We start from the raw sequence: 11,212 nt of genomic DNA, 5'->3' as shown, positions 1-11,212 counted from the left end.
GGTGGCTGGGTTCAAGGTTCGTACTACCTCCAGACGGATATATGGATTCTCACACAGCTTTCCTTAGATTCTGACTGTCCAGGCATTAGTTAGCCAATATTATCCCTTGTATTCTAGTAATGTCATTACTGAATGTGGTACTCAAACTGTCAGTTCTTGCTCCATAGTCAGTTTGTCGGCCTCTAAAACTAGGACCATGGCAGCTAATGCTCGCAAGCCGGGTAGCCAGCCCTGGGTGATAGAGTCAAGCTGTGTGGAGAGATAAGCCATGGGACAGTGCCAAGATTCTAGCAAATGAGTTAAGACCCTTACTATGACATCCATGCACTTGCGTACATACAGAAAGAAAGATTTGGTTAAGTCTGGGAGTCTTAGTTTGGGAGTGTTAGTGAGTGACTGTTTGATTTTTTTAAAGACCTTCTGTTGTGTAGATTCCCAGAGTAGGGGCTCCCATTCTCCCCGCTTTGTGTCTTTATAGAGGGATTTGGCCAGGATGGAGAAATTAGGTATCCAGATTCTGCAGAAACCAGCTGCTCTGAGAAATTCGCAGACTTGTCTTCGGGTGGTAGGGACGGGAATTGAGCAGACCATTTGTTTCCTTTCTGGGCCACCTGTGACAGATGGAAGCCGAGGTATTTGACTCTTTCTTGGCAGATTTGAGCCTCCTTTTTGAGACCTTGTAACATGCTTCCCAGAGGAGACTGAGGAGTACATGCGTTCCTTCCATGTATCCCTCATAGGTTTTTCCTGCTAAGAGGAGGTCATCTACATACTGGAGTAACGTACAGCTGTGTTGGTTTGCCGGGAAGGCCTTTAAATCTGAGGCTAGAGCGGTCTCAAAGATAGTTGGGGAGTTTTTGAACCCCTGAAGCAGTCACATCTATGTCAACTGGCCCTTGTCTCCACTTTTAGGGCTTTCCTATTAGAAGGCAAAGGTTGGTTGACTCTGAGAAATCGGGCGAATGCAGAAGAAGGCATCCTTGAGGTTTTGACAGGTGAAATAAGCTGCCACAGCAGGGATGAGGCCTAGGAGGGTATATGGCTTGGGGATGACAGGGTGCAGGGTGACAGTCACCTGGTTGACTGCTCATAAATCTTGGACCGGCCAGTATTTATTGGTCCCTGCCTTCTGAACTGGCAAGAGAAGTGTATTCCAGGATGATTGGTAGGGACTAAGAATTCCATACTTCAGAAGTCTCTCTAAATGTTTTTGGATCCCCACTTGTGCTTTATGAGGGATGAAATACTGTTTTTGGTGGGCTGGCTCAGCTCCTGGTTTTAACTCTACCACTACTGGAGGAATGTGTCAGGTCAGTCCTGGAGGGTTGTCTTCAGCTTACACTCCAAGCAATTTGAAGGGGAGCTTGGGTCCCTTAGGATCCTTCTGTGAGACTATAGATGCCCCACTCTTCTCCTTGGGGAACCATGAGCAACATGATCCTTGCTTCTGTCCTCCCTAAGGTTAGGGCTGCTTGGTCATGTGTGTGAAAGGTAATTTGAGCCTGTAGTTTTCTTAAAAGCTCTTGTCCCATCAGTGCCACAGGGCAGTCGGGCAGATATAGGAATTTGTGGACGACTTCTTGTCCTCCTAGGTTACACCGGCGAGGCTGTGGGAAGAGGCGACAGACTTGTCCCCTGGTTACTCCCATAACGGTAGCTTGTCTTTGAGAACGGGAGCCCACAGGCCAAGTTACAACTGAGTGTTCAGCTCCGGTGTCAACCATAAAGTCAAAAGGTCGGCCCCGGACTATCATTTGGACCATAGGCTCCTGGGGACCTAGCAGAATGGAGCTCGGTCTGGCCTAGTGCTGACAGCACAGGCTTCTCTTCGTTCAACTGACCTCGGGAGGGTGCCAAGGCTTGGTCTAGGAGGACCCTACAGTTCTCCTCTAGGTAGACTCTCAACCAAGGGGGTTTGGTGAGAACTCTTGCCTCCCAAGAATTGATATAAGGGAATTGGTCTGGGTGGCCAGCTTGACTTGTAATGACTTGAGAGACCTTTGCAATGATTTCTTTATCAAGAGCTCCCTCTGTTGGCCATCCAATGCCAAAAGAGGGCCTGTCAATCTCACAAAGGGTGCGGAGTTTCCGTAGGGTGAGTTTAACTCCATAATGTCTGGAAAACAGTTTTTTAAATTATTTTTTTATTATTATTTATGCCTTCCTAGGTGATCTCCCATCCAAGTACTAACCAGGCCCGACCCTGCTTAGCTTCCGAGATCAGACATTGGACTTGTTCAGGGTGGCATAGCGGTAGACCTTGGACCATGGCTCCACTGTGGTGTGAACCCAGGACCTAGTACATCTGAGTGTAAAGCAGATGTACTAACTGCTACACTATAGAACCATGTCCCACTTTTTGACAACCTAAAGGTGTCTGTTTACTCTGTTGTCTGCCCATCCATCCACCCATGGTCAGTGTCGCACATGCACTCAGAGATTCACTTTGCCCATTTCTGGCCGCTCCCCTCGCGGAGATCTTTCAGGAGCCTCTTAGCAATTGGTGGGTCGGTATGAACCCCCAACTCAGATCACTGGAGTAGACTCCTCACAGAGATCCAGTGACACCACCCTAAACCGTATGAGATTCGCCACAGAACCAAGAATGGGGCTCAACTTTCACTTCTTTGCGAGGCCACGTCTCAGTCACATGCAATCACACACCAAACACACTCTACCCTCTGCCCTATGTACCTGAGAGATCACGGTTTCCTCTAACAAATGTATACAGGTGACCTCGGGAGTTGATCAGACTCTCCTTCTGTCCTCTAACGGACAGACTGTTCCTGGGACCCGGATCCTTACCACTCAGTCGGGCAGTACTCCTGGGCTGGTACCCATGCCTCTCTGGGTTCCATTGTGCTTCTGGGGTGGCCACCCAAGGTCACTGAAAGAAACTTTTCTCCACTTACGGGGAAGGGGCCCGTTGGCGCACCAAAAAGAGTCCGTGTCTCCCCGCATCCTGGAGGCTGGACCCTGAAGACAAAGAAAGCAAAAAAAAACTGCCCTCTCTGCATCCCGGATGAGCCCACAGGAATGTCGTGGGATTCTTGAATGAAGAGATGAGACACCGAGACTACAAGCAAGAAGCAGCGTTTATTAATGCCGGCACTGGCTCGGCAGATTCTTATCCGAAGGCTGAGCCCCGATTATAACATAACAGGCAATTTTATATAGTCTTGTCATCCTTACACAGCTACAGATATAAGGAAGAACATTAATTGGTTGGCAAGCCATGAAGCAACTGGTGTTAGTTGAAGAGTCCTTGAGGTGGGGGAAGGGAGAAACTCGGGAAGAAACTCATTCTAGCAGGAAATGGCCAGGCAGGGTTATGTTGCCACAGAGGTGGTGGGTGAAGCTGCAGGGGAAGCAGTTAGACCAGCACCCCTAGTTTCCAGGACCACCTCCACTGGAGCATTTTGATCTGTGTCTTCTAATTTTTTATTTTATTTTATTTTATTTTATTATTTTTTAACACCTACACCACTTGGTATTCCTAGGTGGTCTCCCATCCAAGTACTAACCAAGCCTGACCCTGCTTAACTTCCGAGATCAGACAAGATCGGCACATTCAGGGTGGCATGGCCGTAGACTGTGTCTTCTAATTTAACCATCTCCCAGCTCAGGGTCTAGACAGCAGTCAGTTCCAATGACAGAATGCTCTGCTAAAGAGACTTTTTCTTTCTGTGAGGTCTGAGCTTTGCTGGCTAGGCCAGTGGCTGCCTCTGATCTCTCTCATTAGTTCCAGCTGGTTTCACAGGAAGAGTTTTGGGTTTTGTTCTAAAGAGCAGGGCATCCATGAGCAGAGAAGGACATGATCAAATTCCACTGGACAAGATGCTTCTGGCTGTGGGTGCACAGTGGCCTCAATGGGAGAGTGGAAGCCAGGGACCCAGGAGGAGGAAGTCATTGTAGTCGTCTGAGAAAGAAGACTTATTCTGAACTGGGAACTTGGCAGAGGGCGGGTGGGGAGGAGAAGGCATGGAGGAGTAGAAAATGAATGGGGTAGGGAGGGGAGAGGTTGAGTGGGGAAGGGGCAGCCCAGAGGAATTGGAAGGTAGCCCCTGCAAGACTGGCTGAGGAAGTGTCTATCCAAAGAGATGGAAAAGAAAGCATTAAGAACAAATTTTAGATTTTTGACTTGAACTAGGAAGACAGGTGCTTTTTACTGAGATAGAGAAGATGGGGAGGACACAAAATTTGAGAGAGAAACTCAAGAGTCTGCTTTGAAATCTAGTAAGTCTAATAAGCCTCATTAGAAAGCTCCAGTATATTTCCCCATGGCAAAACTCCTTCAAAACAAAATTTTTTAAAGCAATATGGTAGTTATTGTACAGTGCATCCTGATTGTCTTTACAGTTTTCTTATTAATAGTTAAGTTGCTTCCAATTTTTGGTTATTATACATAACACCGCAGTGAATATTTTGTATATAAATCTTTGTCAGTATTTCTGATTATTTTCTTCCTATAAATTTCCAGAAGTAGAATTACTAGGTCAAAGGCTATAAACATTTTATATTTTCTTAATGTCTATTGCCAAAGGATGTTCCAGAAAAAAAAAATGACACCATCTGTATTATCCAGAGGAGCAACTGAGAGTGCTGATCCCACTGCATCCTCGCCACCTTGACTAGTACAAGTTCTCTGAATCCTTGCTAATTAGACATGGAAAATAATATGTTAGTCCAGATGCTGTGCCCATGGAGGTTCTGATTGATGGGGAATAGTAGAGGAGAATTTTTTCTAAGAGTTTGTATGTGGCTTCACTGAGTTGTAAATGTTTTCTTTCCTGTAACATTATCTTGGGAGATGAATGCGGGTGTGTGTTGTGTCACTTTCCTCATGGAGTTTAGAGCCTACACCTGACCCCTAGTTGCTCTCATTAGGTACTTTGCTATTGTTCTCCCATTTTCCTGTCCTGTTATCTTTGCCAGACAGAGAGCCTCAGAGTTAGTAGTGGATTTCCACTAGCAATTTGCTAACAAGTCTAATGAAAAGCACCTATTGGCTCATGATTTTCAGCTAATTCCCGAATTATCAATTACTTAGTGTAATTTATCTGATGGACAATCTTTCATAAAACATGAACTTGGGATAGAGGGTGGTTGAATGATGGGAGGGAACATTAAATGGAGTGTGGCAGAGACGTCTAGCTGGCTCCCAAAGCACTGTCCTTTTCTCTTTTAGAGCAACTGAACACCAGACTTTTAACTGGGCACAAGGGGCCCAAGAGTACAGAATTTCCTGGCCTCCTCTGCAGCTAGGTTGGCTGAGTCACTACACTTTCTTTCCAAGTTGGGAAAGAAAGCAATTTGTGTGACTTCTAGAATATTCCTAGGAGGGAGAGGCAGGCTCTTCTGCTTCTCCCTCTGTCCTGCTTCTAGGAATGTAAACTACAGGAGCTTCATCCTGGCCTATGTCCACCTTGGACAAAGGCAACTCTCCTGGGATGACAGCACTGAGGGAGAGAAGCTTGTTAGACCAGCCCTGGACTGTCTGCCTTCAGACCGAAACGGAGAGATACAAACTTCTGTCTGCCATTCTCCCATGGGGGCCCTTTGGTAAAGCAGCTGAACCTTATCCTAATCAGGACAGCTGTCTTGGAGGGGACTTTTCTGTGTGGTTCTCTTCAGTCAAGATTCTCCAAGAACCACAGCTGTCTGAAATTTTCAGGCTTCCACTCCATTTGGTGACAGCCACGTTCAGCTGCTACCTACTCTCCACTCCAGGTATTTTTCTGGAAATCTAATGCGTGAAATTTGATGCTCTCGTCTAAATGAGTATGGAGCTAATATCTTCCAGGGATGTCATCTTGTTATTCTTCCCACATTTGTGCAGCCCCCATTCTTTCCTAAAGATGTAACTTATTTTGAAATATGCTGTGCTCTTTTCCTTGCTAATATCAGTAGATTCTAATTAAATAACTCAGGAAACAGGCCATCTCACGTGAGTTGTAACTTGATTATTGCTAGAAAAATGAGTTTGGAACCAACGAGTTCCCTGCTAAACTGATAACTTTAAAAGCTTAATTTGAAAAATTAAAAATTTTAAAAAATTAAAAAATAAATAAAAGCTTAATTTGGAAAAGACAGCCATATTCCATTTGTTGGAAGACGTATGAAGACAGAATGTGGGATCTGGTCAAGACTTGGCCTGAGGAGACAGATATTTAGGACTCCTTGGGTGTCAGATATTGTCTATATAATTTTATATGTCTTCCACCTTTATATAACTTGCCATTTTCTGGTGAAAAGGAACTCTAATATATATTAAAAGATTAAATTCATTGAGAACAATGTAAAAAGTTACATAGTTCATTTGTTCTTCATTTGTTCATGCTTAAGTATCTCCAAAGTGTCCTGTTAATCAGGGCCGACTTAATAATAGTATATTAATAGAAAATTTGAGATATAGTAAGGCCAACAGATCAGGAGATAACTGACATTGAAAGTATAATTTATTACTCATAGTTCTCAAGTGGAGGGAACATACTATGTCATAGAGGCCACATAGGGAAATACTAGGTTTGGTCAGGAGACAGAGGGAGAGGGAAAAACTGTGGAAAATCACCTTTACAGTAATTTCTTCAGAAAAAAAAAATGTGCAAGGCACAGGAAGTAGGCTCAGGATTAACTGTGTGAATAATTTCAGGACTCTGGAATATGGAGGCTTCCCTGGTTGTTTGGTACTTGGCCCTAGGTGAATGGGACAGGAAGACAGTGGCTTCAAGTGTGAGAGCTATAGAACTGGTGATTAGGGGTGGCTTCTGGATTGGCTGGTTTGTATTTGAAAAGCAGGCTCAGGAGTAGGATTCCTCCAAAGGAGGCAGTGATGAGGGAGCAGGAGACTAAAGAAAGGTGAGTTAGGCATGTCATTGGGTGGTCCAGAATAAGGCTTGTTTGATATATACATGTAGGCAGATGTTAAAGCAACAAGTTTACAAAAGCTGGAAACATGGTCAATGCAAGTGTTCAGCTCAAATGCTATCTCTTGGGAGAAGCCTTCCCTGCATATACAATCTGCAGGGACAGCTTCCCCACCCTAAACCTCGCTAGTCATTATCCACTTTGTTTCTTTCATAGTATTCAGAGTCCATTTCCTTGTTCAGCACCTGGCCATGATTCCCCTCTAACCAGATGAAAAGTCTTCACAGTAGCTTCAAGGTCCTGCAAATCTCTGCCACCACTGTTCCCTCTCTCTTATCTCTGCTTTTTTCTTCGTAGCACTTATACCTTCTGACATGTTATGTTATGATCATTCTAGACACCTTCCATTAAGGTGTGGGGCTTGTCTTTACCATAAACACCTAGAAACTATCAAAGTGCATGAAACAACTCTTCTTGTTCATTGGACAAATAGTCAGCCCATGACAAAGGGGCTGGCTGGGACCATCCAGAGACAAGTCTGAAGTGAGTTTGGGGTCATGTTGCGAAGTGCCCTAAGGATTGCACCAAGATGTGCGCTTTGTCTCTTTGTCTCTTTGTAATATTTTAGCCTGGAAAGCGGTTGGGTGGGTAAGTAGAAAGCACAGTCAAGCTCCACTTTGCAGAGTGCAACCCTTGAAAACTCAGACCAAATATGAGGCAGGTTCAGCAATAGTCCCAGCAGAGGTGCACAGGAGGGACCCCACCCACTCTTAAGACCATGGACTTTTCCTGGGTGAATCATGATGGCTCAACGAGCATCAGTACCTAACACTTAGCGGATGCTGGTCTGTTGAATGAAGACTCAGAAACTCTCTGGTAACTACGAGAACCGAGGAAAAGGTGGAACTTGGAGGTACTAAAGGTGAAGAAGAGGATCTCCCAAGTTTCATAGTGTGGACTAAGGTCTTTCTGGGCTGGAAACATTGACAGCTCAGCCCCTGCCCCGAGTCAGGGGTATTAGTAAGAGCCGTCTGGAGCATGAAGTTTCTTAGGGAGATGGAAAGAGATATTGGGAGGATATGAAATGACTCTGTGACTCTTAAACCTCCACACCCACCCATCTGTTCTCAGTGCTGAGAGGTAGCAGCTTATTATATTTAGTACTGTCCCCATCAGACCAGCTGCCGTCCAAGGATCTAATTTTGCCTCTTGTCCTCACTACACTCTTAGTGTTCACTCACCCAGCACACATTCACCTAGGTCCTACCATGTACCAGGACTGTTACAGTTACCAAAGGCACGGCTCTGGGTGAAACGAGGAAGGAGGTTCTTATTCACATGCAGCTGACAGACTAGTGGAAGAGACCTAAAAATAAATAAATAAATAAGTGAAATATATACAAAGTCAGGTGGTGATATGTACCATGGAGAAAAACAAAATCAGGAAAGACATTTAAGCAAATTCCTGAAAGCATTTAGGGAGCAAGAAATATAGTAAGCAGAGTATTCCAGGGGGAGAGAGCAGCACGTGCTAAGGTCCTGAGGTCACTGTGGGGCACATGTTGAGATTCTTAGTTTTTAGTCTGGATTTTTAGTTTTGACTTGAGTCTATATTTTGCTTTTATTTGTAATTCTTGATTTCACCTTCCTAGGTTATTAAGCTGAGCCTGAGTCACCAAACTGTTGAATTCAATAAGTTCTATTTCAGTAATTCAAAACGAAAAGACAGACAGATTTGGGTAAAATCAGCACGTGTTTACTGAGTAGACTTCCTGTTAGGCACCAGGAGGCTGTGAAATGAACATGACAAGTCTCTAACTTAATGACTCAGTTAATGAACTTATTTGAAGCACTCAGTCCCCTTCCTCTCTGCCCACTCTGCATCTCACTGGGTCGCAAGTTCCGATTCTGACCCTCTGTCACACCTTCAGTCCTCCTGAAAATCTCTGCCTGGGTGTACCTCAAGCTTCTCAAAGCTAATGTGTCCTAAACTGAGTATATCTCTTGCCTCATGACTGTTTCCTCTTCTTGAAATCCCTCACTCTTTGTGAGGAATGCCACCAGTGGCTCCATCCTTGAGCTCTACCCTTCAGACGTGTCTCACCCCATTATCCCACTGCTTTGGGGATTCCCATCATCTTCTCCCTCCCTCTTCAGCCTTGGGATGTGCACTGACCTCCCCATCTTCACAAAGCCCCCTGGGAGCAGGTACAATTATACATGTGGACACTGAGGCCACACAGTCCAGTGTTGCTGAAAATGACAAACAGTATCCTGGAGCGGAGGACAAATGAGGTCTCCATGAGTGACCAGAGCACAAGCTATTGTGCTGGCAAGGCCGCCATAAAGTGGATGAGGCAGACATCACACTGCAGCCCCTCCCACTGTTCCCTGTGTTAGAGGGCCCTTAGCTGGTGTATTAAATTAAGAATATACAAATGTGACCTGTTATATGTGGAGGCACAAGCCACCCACAAACGTGGTCAACAGGGACCTCCCTCAGCATATGAGCTCCCGTTTGGGGGAAGTGAAAACCCTGGAGTTTTTTTGATTGAAGGTGCAGCAAATACACTCACACAAAAGAAGTAGTCGCAAGATTTATCACTTACAGATCCCAGAAATGGAGTGAAGGAGCTGCACCATGATTTATGGGAAGGGCAGTCATCTGTTCTTCAGGAACAGCTTTACAGGCTGCCAGACCCAGGTTCTAAGGCCTCTGCATGACCTATGAAAAATTGCTGTTGCCTTTGAAGCCTCTGTTCCTATCTTTAAATGAATCTGACAGCAATGTTACATTAGATGAGTTGCTCGAGGTGCGGGGTGGGCCAGGTGCCTGGCACTGATCATTATGAAATACTACGGCTCTTGTTGTATTTCTGTTAGTGCTGTCCCTAGAATCTTAGCCCTCAACATAGCTGTGTTTGTGAAATGCCTAGATTCGGCAATGCAGGAGTAAGAAAAGGATGGATGCTTCAGGCAGCATTGAAATACAGGGACTTGACTTTCTTCCCAATCAGTTTCAGTATTTCCAGCTGCTGCTGGCCCTGACGCCACTGGCCACACGCTGAGCATGCACTATCTCCTGGGATTTCAGAAGTTGCAGTTTGAAAGCCCAGCTCAGAGAACATTGGAGGACGTGATAGAAGAGCCTGCCCACAGGAGCCTGGGGACCCCAGGGCTCCAAAGTGCTCTGGTGAGTGAAGCCTGGCATAGTAAGGCTTTGTAGTGAAGGCTATTGGAGTGCCTAGCTGTAGCTGCCAATGTCTACAGCCATACTATCCTGTAAGCACCCAGTCACTTCTAATCTCAGAAACTAAGCAGTGTCAGGCTTTGTTAGTACTTGGTTGGTAGACCACCTGGGAATAGCAGGTGCTATAAGCTTTTGGCATCTGCCTTTCCTTTTCTCCCTTTCCTTTTGCCACCACCTTCCCCGCACAGGAACTCCATTCTTTGACCACCATGGGAGGTGCCCATGGGAGGAATCCTGGTCTGGTGGTTGCCATGGAGGTTCCCAAGAAAGGGCAGTACGGCAGGGCTGGTGCTCTTTGGGCTTGATGGTAGCTTCAGGCTGGCGGAACAAGTTGAGACTCAATAGGAAGACAGTACTTAATGCCATGGAACCGTATGCTTAAAATGGGCATAATGACAAATTTTATGTGTATTTTCCACATTAAAACAAAAAGGACTAGGTAGCACGTGTCTGTGTATGTGTGTATATCTTAATGATTTAGAATGGAAAATTCTCAAGCCGAAATGAAGAATGAATGACATGCTAAAAACATGAATGAACCTTGAAAACATGATGCTAAGTGTAAGAAGCCAGACATTAAGTCTACATATTGTATGATTCCATTTACTCGAAATGTTCAGAATAGGCAAATCCATAGACACAGAAAGCACATTGGTGGTTACCAAGGGCTGGACAGAGGGTAAAATAGAAGTGACTGTTTAATGGGTTAGATAGTGATGATGGTGCACAGCTTTGTGAATAGACCATAAATCTCTGGGTTGCACATTTTAAAGAGCTGAATTTTATATGTGAATTATATCAACTTAAAATTATGCAATAAATATATTTTTAAAAACAACATGGGAAACAAATATCATCCTGTGTTCTTTATTTAGTTTCCACTCTATTAACCTCTGTAGAGATAGAGACCACTCAAATGAAAAGAAACACTATTTATTGACAGCTTGCTCTATATAGCAAGGGAGTCAGCCACCGCCACACCGCCACTTGAGTTTGTCAGGAACTCAAAGACAGTCGGAGGAGTGAGCAAGTTCGGGGTGGAAAAAAAGGAAGGTATGTCCTGACCAGGGGTTGTGATGTGGGGAAGCTGGAGGC

The 11,212-nt window shown here is 44.9% G+C and overlaps 1 pseudogene; it reads right to left on the bottom strand.

Moving 5' to 3' along the window:
* Nucleotides 1–3,475: 3,475 nt before the first annotated feature.
* On the bottom strand, nt 3,476–3,593 carry LOC120587018 (uncharacterized; annotated as a pseudogene).
* Nucleotides 3,594–11,212: the final 7,619 nt, after the last annotated feature.

Source organism: Pteropus medius, unplaced genomic scaffold (assembly GCF_902729225.1).
Source record: "Pteropus medius unplaced genomic scaffold, Ma_sr-lr_union100, whole genome shotgun sequence".
In the NCBI taxonomy this organism is placed as follows: Eukaryota; Metazoa; Chordata; class Mammalia; order Chiroptera; family Pteropodidae; genus Pteropus; species Pteropus medius.
This window is presented reverse-complemented; position numbering and strand designations above follow the sequence as displayed.